The sequence below is a fragment of the Dipodomys merriami genome, unplaced genomic scaffold (genome assembly GCF_024711535.1).
Source record: "Dipodomys merriami isolate MVZ:Mamm:240054 unplaced genomic scaffold, mDipMer1.0.p SCAF_39, whole genome shotgun sequence".
Lineage (NCBI taxonomy): Eukaryota > Metazoa > Chordata > Mammalia > Rodentia > Heteromyidae > Dipodomys > Dipodomys merriami.
The window spans coordinates 11281298-11293565 of record NW_027205492.1 but is presented as its reverse complement, the minus strand read 5'-3'; the positions used below and the strand labels follow the sequence as shown (position 1 = coordinate 11293565).

The 12268-nt window shown below is 41.2% G+C and overlaps 1 pseudogene; it reads right to left on the bottom strand.

Moving 5' to 3' along the window:
- Nucleotides 1–933: 933 nt before the first annotated feature.
- Nucleotides 934–1385, bottom strand: LOC138805164 (peptidyl-prolyl cis-trans isomerase-like 3 pseudogene; annotated as a pseudogene).
- Nucleotides 1386–12268: the final 10883 nt, after the last annotated feature.

Here is a 12268-nt window from a genome sequence, read left to right as displayed (position 1 = left end):
TCTCAGGACAGGAACCTGTTATAATTAACTACAGACTTGAATTGTAATTGTGATAAGGGCTTTGAAGGAAATTTCTGGAGATATAAGAGAATCTTGCTCTTATACTAAATGATCAGCTTTGGTTCCTCTGAAGAGGCATATCTGGGTCCAAGTGTTTAAGGACAGCAAGCAGATTTTGCTTTTCAGTGATTTTTTGCTCTTTTTTGTTTTTGCCCAAAAAGTAGGTATAATTTTACAAATCAAAATGACTAGCATGACGAAACAAAATGTGAGGTCATTGGTCCAATAGGGACTTCAGTTTAGTAGAAGTTATAAATGGTAATGAGGATAGCCACAAGCTATCTCAGATTAGAGATAAAAAAAATCAAAACATTAATTAGGCTGGGTACTGATGACTCACATCTGTAATCATATCAGGAAGCTGAGATCTATGAGATCAAAGCTCAAAGCCAATCCAAGTAGAAAAGTTCAAGAGAGTGCCCCTCCAAAAATAACAAAAAGTAGAGCTAGAGGCATGGCTCAAGTTGTATAGAAAGAACTAGACTAGCAAGGTCAGGGCCTTAAGTACAAATTCTTTGAAAGTGTTCTAGTCCAGGCAGGAAAGTCTCTTATCTCCAGTTAACCACCAAAAAGCTGGAAGTGGATCTGTGGCTCAAGTTGTAGAGCTCTAGCCTTGAGCACAAAAGCTCAAGGGACAGCACCCAGGCCAAGAGGTCAAACCCCAGGACCAGCACACACACACACACACACACACACACACACACACACACACACACACACACACACACAAAAGAATGAGGAAAGAAGTTATTGGGCGCCCTTTGGTATGCAACAGCTTATAGATGATGTGTCTCTGCCATACATCAAACTGGGTAAACCACAATGGGTGTGTTCCCGGTAACAGTTTTCCAGGCATCACCCTGTCTATTACAGCTACTGAGCAAATGGGTTGGTATGAGTAGTTATATCCTTAATGTGTACATCATTAAGAGGTTGGTATGTCTTTTCATTTACTGGTAACTTCTCCAACTCATCCAGAGTCTCCAGACCATCTATCACTTTTCCAAAAACTGTATATTTCATGTCCAAATGTGGTTGCTTGCCATGATCCATTGGTGTTTGGGCCATTATTTGCCATAGACACAAGCCCTCTAACATTGTGCTTAAGATATTCACTGTACTCATTCTCAAACTTCTTGCCCCAGATACTGTTACCTCCTCTGAGTACCTGTTGGATCTCCTGTTTGAACCATGAAACCCTTGATATGTCTATGAAATATACAGCCATTGTAGTAATTACTGGCACAAAGAGCCAGGAAGTTCTCACATGTCCTGGGTGTCCTCTCACAGAAGACTTCTATTTTAATATCACCTGCATCAGACATTTCTCTTCCTGATGCTTTCAGGAAGTACTATTTCAATTCTCAAAATCTTACAGAGGAAAGCTTGGAAGTTTTTATTCCATTCCTACATTCCAGCAAAACCCTTGTCGACCAGAAATGTTCACTCCAAATATTCCAAGAACTACAATAGCATCAATGGAGAGCTCAGCTAGCACTGAATAAGTAAATGAAAGAACGTTACTCCCTACATGGCCATGTCTGTGTGCACAGCTGGTGTGAGAACAACTGGATTTTTTGCTCATTTTAAATGTGTGTAAAATTAAAGGAAATGATTGGCTCTTGAAACTGACAAGTCTAGGTGTTCTAGCTTCAGGTATGGCTTGATACAGGTGTTTCACTAATTACACCAAATCTCTCCTCTCTGACTTCTCTGTATAAAATTTATCTCCAGGCAGACTCCACTTCACACACCAAGGGCAAGAGGGTTGGACATGAAACAGGAACTTCAGGAAATGTTTGTTCAGCGAATGCATCCATCATAGGGTGACATTGATTAGGCATCTACATCAAGCCACACCCCAGACTTTATCAGCTCAAGCCCATGGGCCAATACATAATCTTTGTTTTGATGGTTTGAGTGCTTGGTGATTTTGTTCAACTATTGCCTCTCTAGATCTTCAGTCCAGGTGTGGGCCACCTCCTAGACTCACAGACAAGTGCTTTTCTTTATTTTTTCTTTCCTTCTGACTGTCACTGTGAAGATTAACTTAGCCCTACTCAGGTTTTCTCTCCTCTGTGAAGGAAAAGAACAAGGTCACTAAACTGTGGCCTTGGACCCAAACTGGTCTGTTGGCTGTTTTTTTTAAATGAATAAAACTTTATTGGTTCACAGCTATATCTGTAGCTTCACTCTTATCTGTGGCTGCTTTTGTAGGACAACAGGAGAGTTGTGAGGGATACTTTATTTTCTCAGCAGAATTATCTGGCTTTTCACAGAAGACTTTTGCTGACCTGGGTGCTGTGTAGTGGTTAGGGGTCAGGACTGTGGATTTAGACAGTTGGGTCACTGACAGAGGGGGTCCTATATTACTTTATCCTCTGAGCCCCAATTTCTTTACTTGTAAAATTGAGAGAGTAAACATTTCTACCTTGTAGGGTTATGGGGATGAAATAGAATTATGTACACAAATAATTTAGCTCGAGGCCTGGTACACAGCAAAGCAATAAGAAAATACTAGTAATTATTACATTTTAAAATATTAGCATCAATTTGCAAGTGGGGCTTTTCAGGTTGAATCTCTAGATTTTGGAGGAGCTGTTGAATTGGTTTCTTGTCTGACACTTTTTTCCTTGTGGTAGGAAATAATAGCTTGACAATTTAGGAAAGTCTATCAAACACAGTCTTGCATTAATTGTTTCAATCAGTGCGACACAGGAAACCCACCTCTTCACCTGTGTGTGTTTTTCTTCTGTCTTCATTTTCCCTGGAAAAAAAAATCTCTTTTAAGTGCTCTAGGAAGGCCATGTCAAGCTCTTATAGTGTGTTAGCCAAAGAACCTGCAGACCTTCTGAATTAAATAAGAGTTGGAAGGAGGAGCAGGGAGGGGTGGAGGGAGGAGCAGGGAGGGGTGGAGGGAGGAGGGGCACAGAGTTGGAAGGAGGAGCAGGGAGGGGTGGAGGGAGGAGGGGTATAGAGTTGGAGGAGATGGGAGGGGTGGAGGGAGGCGGGGGCTGGGGCACTGTCCTGCTATGAGATTACCTGAAGCTTCACTTAAATAACTCTACTCTTTGTGTCTTGATCCTGATCACATAGAGCTTTATCAAGAGTTTTGTTTTGGTAAATCTTATTTAGGAGCCAAAAGAAAACACAACACTTCAAATGGCATGCTGAGATTGCATGGACGGCCACCGAGGCCTGTCTCCTTCTCTCCTGGGTAGAATCTTGAATGGTGTAAAGCATGGTCTGGGGAGAGAGAGTTCAAACCCTGATTCCACAGCTCTGTTACCCTGGACCTGTCACCTCTCTGGGCTCTAGTTCTCTGGTTTTTCAAGAGAGGGCATTATAATAACTACTTTACAGTCAGGATAAGTTAAAATCAGGTGACACAAGGGAAGGAGCTGGCTTGGTGTGCATGCAGAGAGTGTTCAGCGGTTATTAGCTATTGCTATGGGGATAGCATTCATTGTATCTCCTCTTTGCCTGCCAACACAGGAGCGTGATGGGTGAACTTGCCCAGGTGCTGCCTAGGTAAGTTGAGTAATGCAGCTTAATGGAACCATGAATTTCGATTTCGTCATAGAAGTGTCATGAGGCTGGCTTTGGACCCCAGCATTTGAACAAGGGTGGAGTTTCAGAACAGCCAAGTTCTCACCACTGTCAATGCTGTGCCAACACATTCGGCCTCAAAGGACAAAGTGTTGATGATTGCTTTAGAAATACTCTTGGTAGATCAGGTCTCTGGCAACACTTCGTTTGATTTATAAGGAAATCAGGCAGTGGCCATTTGTAGTAAGCTGTAGGGATAGCAAACACATAGTAGAAGAAAGTGGCAAAAGGCCCTGGAGTCAGACAGACCCGGATTCAAGTCTCACCTCTGTTCCTTTCTCACCATGTGTCACTTAAGCCACCTGAGCCTCACTTTCCAAATGGTAAAACGGGACAATAATGGTGCCTGGTTCTAGTGAGAATCAGGTGGGATATGAATATATACCACACTATGAATACTATATATGTGTATGTGTGTGTGTGTGTGTGTGTGTGTGTGTGTGTGTGTGTGTGTGTGTGTGTGTGTGTATTTATATAGCACTTATCCCAGAGACTGGCAGAGAAGTGTTCAGAAAGAGGGGTTTAAAATAGTCGCGGAACCAGACTGCAGGAGACAACACAACTGTATCCCAAACTAAGAATCAATGGCTTCCCAAGGCTGGAATGACCTGGAAGCTTTTGTTTTCAGAGGTCCAAGGGAAGGTATGCTGTTATACAAGGAGACTCCTTGATGCATGTCAGCGGCCTGTCCCAGCGTTTTGCCACTCTGACGTCTGTACCCTCACACTCCAGCCCCACTGAATCAGGCCTTCACCGGCCGTCAGCCAACCACTTCAGCACTTGGACAGCTCCTGACTCTAGTGACGCTGGCTTTACCACTGTTTGGTGAATGAGCCAAGGAACATTATTAAGAGAGCATACCCTTTGGCCAAAGCGAGTTTCTTCTAATTTTAACTTCATTTACTCCCTTCTGTTTCCTGTCCAACTGGTTAATAAGTTTACTCTTAAGAATTAGGAAGTGGTAATGTAAAAGTCCCCTAGGCATCTCTTCTCCATGCAAACCCACCCAGGATTACTTTGTCTTGTTCTTCCCTTTAATTCACTTTTAAGCCCTCTTTTTGATAGGTGTTGGGCTACATGACTTTGCTCAGCTGGAGAGCTCCTGGGTTGAATGAGGGTAACGATTCTGGTGCAATTGCAGATAATATGCAAGGCAGAAAATCCAATTATACTTAATTAGGAATCAATCCAAGATTCTTTAGAAGGAGGCTTGGTATTGCCTTATGGCCAAAACCAACTAAATCTGAATAAAAATTAATTGGAAGTAACTTGACTACTAATTTCTCTAATTATTTATCTTTCTTAGGACTTCTTTTTTTTCTGTCATGAATTCAATTTCAGCATCCATAGAAGAGAGCTGCAGGTGTCAGGATGTGTCCTACTGCTACCAGGTGCTTTGTTTGGAACTGCTCTGAGACCTTTCCATCTCATTTATGAAGCATTGAGATTTAGTTAATCTTTGTAGTAGTTTCTGAAATGAATTAGCCCTGAAAACTCAAACAATAACTTGCTGATCACTCATATTTCTGTTTCTTTCATCCATGGCAGATTTTCAAAAACAGAAATAGTTTTTTTCTTTTGTATTATGAAATGGTCTTTCACACACATTGAAAAAAATGTTATAAAATTACATAAAAAGGAAATCACATTACCTTTCCACATAGAGATTTCCTTTCACAGGAAGTCATGCTTTTGCTTGGCCAGTCTGCTCCCTCTGTGTCTCTTATTCTGTCTCCTCCATTTTGTAATATAACAAGTATCTTTCACTTAATGATATCTCTATCATCAATTAAGTGGCAATAATAGCCATTTTTTCTTTTTGAAGTTCTGGGGATTGAACTCGGCCTCACTCATGCTAGGTAAGAGTTTTACTACTTGAGCTTTGACCCATCTCTTTTTGTTTTCATTAGTTTTCAGAAAGGTTTTGTAATTTTGACTTAGGGTAGGCATGGGTTATGATTTTCCCCCAGTTTTACTTCCCTTACAACCGGGATGACAGAAATGCACCTCTGTGCCTGGGCTTATTTGCAAAAATGGGCCTCATTATTCTCCCCTGATTTTTTCAGAAGTATGAATTAGCTGCACAAAGGAGTTTCATTTCGCTATGTCCGTGTAATTACATAATGTGTTTGATTACACTCATCTCTCTGTCACTCTGGCATCTGCCTCTCCCATTCACAAACTCATCTCAACAAGCATCATTATTCCATCCCCACCACATGTACCTGAAGTATTTCAACCATAGTCCCTCTCCTTCCCCCTCTCCATTCACCTTCCCCCTCCATGAGGCCTTTTTCTGGAGGGACCTGCATCACCTTCCTGTCATTCATTAAAAACAAAATGTATGTTTATTATTCAAAGGAGATTCACCGCTGTGTACACAGCACTTTATTTTTCTTGTGAAGGTGGTGTATAGAGGGATTGCAGTTACAGAAGTGAGGCAATGAGTACATTTCTTTTTGAACACTGTTACCTCCTCCCTCATTTTCTCCTGCTTTCCCCCACTTATTCCCCTTTACAACTCTACAAGTTGTGAAGTTCATTTCCAACATAATATCCAGTGAGTATCACTATTGCATTAGTTTACCCTTTGTACCCCCATTTCGGTGAATCCTCTGTCCTGCAAATCAGATAAATTGGTAAACAAGACAAAGGGTATAGAAATCAAAAACAGTGACAACAGGGCATACACCAAGGGGGAAAAAAAGAAAAAAGAAATAACTGCAAGCAGTAAATTATAAAAGCCTCTTGTTTCAATTTTTTTGGAGTTCATTTTACACAGCACTTGAATCAGATGAGCTCCCCGGTTTACCTTCCCTGTCTCCACCCTCCTACTCTTTCTTACTCAATAGCTTCCACTGAGTTTCATCTTGCTATAATCATTCACAGAGAGAGTCTATTTTGGCATTGTTCACACTCTAATATTCTTTTTTCTTCTCTCCTTCTAGTACCCTCAAACATTGTCACAATTACAACACTATATATGCATATATATAATTAACACAAGATTATTTATATCATATATACCACATAATCTTGTATGTGTTAATTGTATGTTTATATTTTAGGTCTAACATCCACATAGAGATAAAACACGTGACCTTGATCCTTCTGAACTGGGCTTACTTCATGAAATGCAATGTTCTCCGGTTCCCATCTATTTCTCTTCAAATAATAGTCATTCTTCTTTATGGCTGAATTATACCCCTCCATTGTGTACGTGGAACACATTTCATTGATCCATTCATGAGTTGTATGGCACCTTAGCTTAGCTGTTGTGACTAGTGAACATGAATGCTATTGCTGGACCTGTGGTCCTTCTATTTTCCAGTTTTTGAGGCACCTCCATACTGACTTCCATTCTGGTTGCTCTAATTTACATTCCTATCAATGGTTTATAAAGGTTCTGTTGCTTCCATATCTCACCAGCATTTGCTGCTGTTTATGTTCTTAACGATAAACATTCTGACTCAGGTCAGAATCTCCAAGGAGTTTGTTTTGCATTCCCTTTATGGCTAGGAATGTTGAACATTTCTTCATGCATTTGCTGTCTGTTTGTACTTCTTTGAACATTATCTGTTTAGCCTATTTGCCCATTCATTAATTGGATTATTGGTTCTCTGGGTGTTTAGTTTGTTTGTGCTTCCTGTACATTCTGGTTCTTGCTGACAAAGGTATTTTGCTAATTGTTTTTTTTTTCTACCCCAGATGACCTTGAATACCACTTTCCCTTCTCCATTTCCCGAGCAGCTGGGATTACAGCCATGGACCATATAGCTAGCCCTGCGGTAACAATCTTTATCATAGTTTAAAGTGAACGCAGAGTAATATTCCAGAGTACACATGCCGATACTTTCATCATTATTTCTTAGTCATTTCATCCTTATTACTGTGATGGTCATTTACATAAATTCTGACAAGCTTCATACAGAGCAAATCCAAAGAGATAATGGTCACATTTTAGAAAGTGATGCTGGAACAATTATGTATTCATATGCAAAAGATGAACCCCAATCACAGCCTCATTTCATGTATAAAATTAAAGTGAAACATTATAGGCATGAATCTATCAGTATATGATTTCTATAAAATAGGAGGAAATTTTTAAATTCCTATTGGTTTTGGGTTTGGCAAGAATATATTAGAATGGATAGGAAAATGGTGACCCATGGAATCATTGCTAAATTGGGCTTTGTCAAAGTTAAAAACTTCTCTACCTCAAAAGACACCATCAAAAACCTACAACTAGGAAAACAAATTACAAACAAGTATCTGGTAGGGAACTTGTATTTGTAGTTTATAAAGAACTCTTAAAACTCAATAAAAGAAGATGGCCCCACTAAAATATCAAATGACCTGAGTAGTCATTGCAAACAAGTTCATGAAAGTATGCTTCACATTGCTGATTATTTGAGAAATGCAAGGAAAACCACAACAAGATGCAATTCCACCTCTACTAGAATGGTTAAAATTAAAAAAGCAATAGTAGCAAGAGTTGGCAGGGTTGGGAAGGCAAGATGATACAGCCCCTTTGCAAAAACACATTGGCATTTCTCATGGATGCAAATAGCACTCATAATCTCATGCCTAGGGATTTTCTCAGAGAACATGAAGAACATGTGCTCACATAGGACTTGACCTTGGATCTCCATAGCAGTTTTATCCCTAATAGCACAGGGCTGAAAACATTCCAAATATGCACTGATACACAAATTGTGGTGTATTTATACAGTGGTATCTTAGGAGCAATAAAAAGGGTTGAACAGTGAATGAGACCTATCAGCACATGTGGACTTTGAAGGCATTGCAGGTGAAATAAGCCAAACACAAGAGACTTCTTATCATCATTTCACTTGTGAGAAATTCTACAGGAGATGAAATATGGCAGGAGGATGATGGTGTGGAAGAGGGTCTGCTTAGAGATTCACTGCGGAGAGGTGTTGGAGAGGGTGATGGTTACACCAGTGTCAACTGGATTGAGAAACATGTAGGAGACGAGCAAAGCACACTTCTGGGTGTGTCTGTTGGGGGTGTTTCCAGAGATGACTGGTGTGTTGGACAGCAACTAAGGGTAGAAGATTCACCTTGAGTGTGGATGGCACCATGCATCCAATAGGATGGGACAAGTGAAAGAAGTCAGTCATTGAAGGTATGTGTTCTCTCCTCCTGCTGCCAGGAAGGGCGGGGGGAGCTGCTCTGCTCTGTCATGTTCCTGCTCTGCTTACCACAGGCCTGGAAGCAATGAAATCAGCTGATCCTTAACTGCAACCTCTGCAGCCATGGGCCAGATCATTCGTTCTTGCCTGAAGGTGTCTCCTCAGTTAACGTTACAGCAACAAAAGTCTGACTCAACATAGGGAGCTCTTTGGGTTGATGAGGATTTTCTGTATCGTGCTTCTGACACCAGTTCTCTGATTACCCACATTTGTTAATATACATTTAAAAAGAGTGAGTTGTATGTAACATAAACTCCCCCTTAAGAAAAAAAACCTCCTCCTCCTCCTGTTCCTCATCTTCCATCTCCTCCTCGAAATCAAACCAAGGGATGAGTTACCGTTCCTGGCTCGGGTTTGGAATTCTCCAGTAGACACTTCTTAAGAGGCAGCATCTCTGTCATTGCACCCATAACAATCCACAGTTAGGTGAATGTCCTTCCAGAAGCATGCTGGGCCTGCCCTCTGCACGATTAGAAGTTGGTGGTAGGTGACTCAGTGAGGTCTACACTGCTGTGTCTCATTTCCAGCTCCTGGGAGCTGGAAGTGGTCTTGGGGATGTTCCCTCACATCCCAACATGGCCCACTTCCTCCCTACCCTGTCCTCATTAAGGCATTAACTCGCAGTCCTTCTCACCATCAGTCACCAATCTCCACGTAAATTATTCAGATTTACAGGAAACAAATTCTGAGACTGTTAGCTCTCTCAAACTGGGACCTTATTTTCCCCTTTCAATTTCCCCTTTGCATAGCTTGATACACACCAGTGGCCCTAAATAAATAAGCCATAATTAATACACATCTGGCTCTTGTACTGTTTATTTTCCTCTTCTGGAAGTCAGATTAGAATAGGTACCCTGCAGCTTGAATATTTAAATACCAAACCAAAGGGACTTTTCCACCTCCTTTTTCTCATCTGATAGCAAACTAATTATTGTAAGTAGAGAAGTGACTTTGTCCCAGGCCTCTTCAAGTTGGTCCCTTAACCATTAGATGACTCAAAAGAATATACTTGTCAAAGCAGTTCCTATGTGACCAAATCACAAATGTGTGCTTTAGGAAAGAGAAGTTCTTACAATATTATTTACCTCTAGAAAGGTCTTGTGGCTAGCAGAAGTGTGCTGTCCAGACTCATGAAGAGTCTTGAAGATTCAGGCTCAGGAAAAATGCTTGTCAGTGTCCTTTTTGAAGTTATTAAATATTTTTCACTAAACATATAAAAGAGGGGATATTTATGAAAGGGGGCAATGTGGAAATAATATCTAGGGAAGCTCTGAGCAACAGCTCTCATGTCTTCTTGTGAGGGGAAGGAAACTTCCCTGCTTTCTTAGGATAGAAATACCCATTGGAGAACCTGGGTGCCCAGGGCCCAGCAATAGCATGCTAGCTGTTCCTTGCAGTAATTTTATAGTTGAGAAGATACTGCTGTTTCCACTTCACAGATAGGGAAACTGAGACTCATGGAGACTTAACCTACCCAAAGTTATGCCATGTGTAAGCAGGTTCTGCTCGGTCCACATCTGGGTTCTCAGTCATTGGACTCCTACCAGACTATGAGTTGGTTGGTCCTGCAGGCATCAGGACCGAGTGTCTGTGTGGTGCTTCAGCACCAGGGCTGGTGAAGAATTTTACTTCCAGCAGTCAGATAATTAACTTGTCTTCCCCGAAGGAGCTTTGTTCGTGGGACCGTCTTCAAATGGGGCATGAAAAGGCACTGGGAAAATTGCAAAAGGAAATAACGCTTCAAGATGAAAAATGGACCCACATTTATCAACTGTGGGTAACACAAGAGCAGACAGCATCTGTTTGGGGCCATCGCGGGAATCAGTTATGAAGAGTTATACCACGGGGGAAACGTTTGCATTCCTTGATTCTAATCTTCTACCGAGTAGATATGACTTCCCAGGCCTGGCCACACCCAGGCCCCAGATGGGCTCCATGTTTGTTTCCTTTCTTCTTATTTGCTTTTGGTTCCTGTTTTAATAATGGCGAAATACACCCAACTAGGGCATCCGAGAAAGCATTTGCAATGGGTGATGGCTAGCTTTTAAAAATTTTTGTTGTTATTGTAGAGTTGATATACAGAGAGATTACAGTTACATGGATCAGGTAATGGGTACAATTCTTTTGAACCATGTCTCCCCTTCCCTCAGCAAGCTTTTAAAATAATTTCTTTCAAATCGATTTCTGTTTGAGAAGGGGATCATCATGTAAGAGTTTGTTTCTTACCCAAAGAAATCTTGTGACAAGTGGATATGGAGCTGGGGTGGTGGTGGGGGAGGTGCTGGGCTCTGTGGGGTGCTGGGGTTATAGAACAGAGGTGACATTTCTAGCTGGGAAAGGAAAACAAGTTCCTGAGATTTATGCTAACTGTGGCTTTCCTATTTGTTAGTTCTTGTTCTCCTTTTCCACACCCTGTAAACAGGCCTTCCCTTGTCAGGCATTCAGGATTGAGAATCAACCTCTGAGACTTCATCAGCAGGCACAAACATGGACAAATGGATTGCTGGGTGTGTTTAGGTGAAGAAGTGTCTTCCTGCTTTGTCTTCTAGAGGCTTATACACTGCTCGGTTAGGGCAAGTACTGATTGGCTTTAATAATAAAAAATGCAATTAAACTTGATTGCCATGGGTTAAATAAAACACTCAGTCACCAATTATCTATCATCTACGTATGATCTCTGTGTGTATGTATCTTTATGTATGTATGTATGTATGTATGTATGTATGTATGTATGTATGTATGTGTGTATGTATAGATCGGTCTGTCTACAGCTATAGCATTCTGGAGGACTTGGGAGAATTCAGCTTTCCTTTACACCACTGGATTCTGCAAGGGCGTTGATTGTCTACTGTGTGGGCCACATTACATTCTTTCTTTTAGTCTTACCTAGACTCTGAGAGGCTGACTTGATGTTCCCACTTGATTGCAATGACTTCATCAACATTTTTGATGGCAGAGGGCTTATATGCAGAGAACTTCTGTACTAGCTCTTGATACTATGTGGAGCACAGACAGCATTTGCCACATGCTGCTGTGATCAAAGGACAGTCACAATTTTCTAGTCCACACCCAGAAATACATATTGCACATCTATGTACATTTCCGTGTATGTGGAGTAAGATGAATGAATGCTTCCCATCACCTCACCTCTCCTCTATTAAATAGAATCAGAGGAGTGGGCAAAGTAAAACAAAAGATCACCGAATGAGACAGACAGACACACAGACGGTGGCAGAAATAGTGGGAAGGAAGCCAGAAGGGCCACATTGGCTGGGCTTCCCAGTGAAACTTCAGAGAGGCAAGCATTCCCATATGGACAGTTAGTGACATAACTGAGTATGGAGAGTTTCAAATCCATTTTGATACACATGCAAAATATCCCA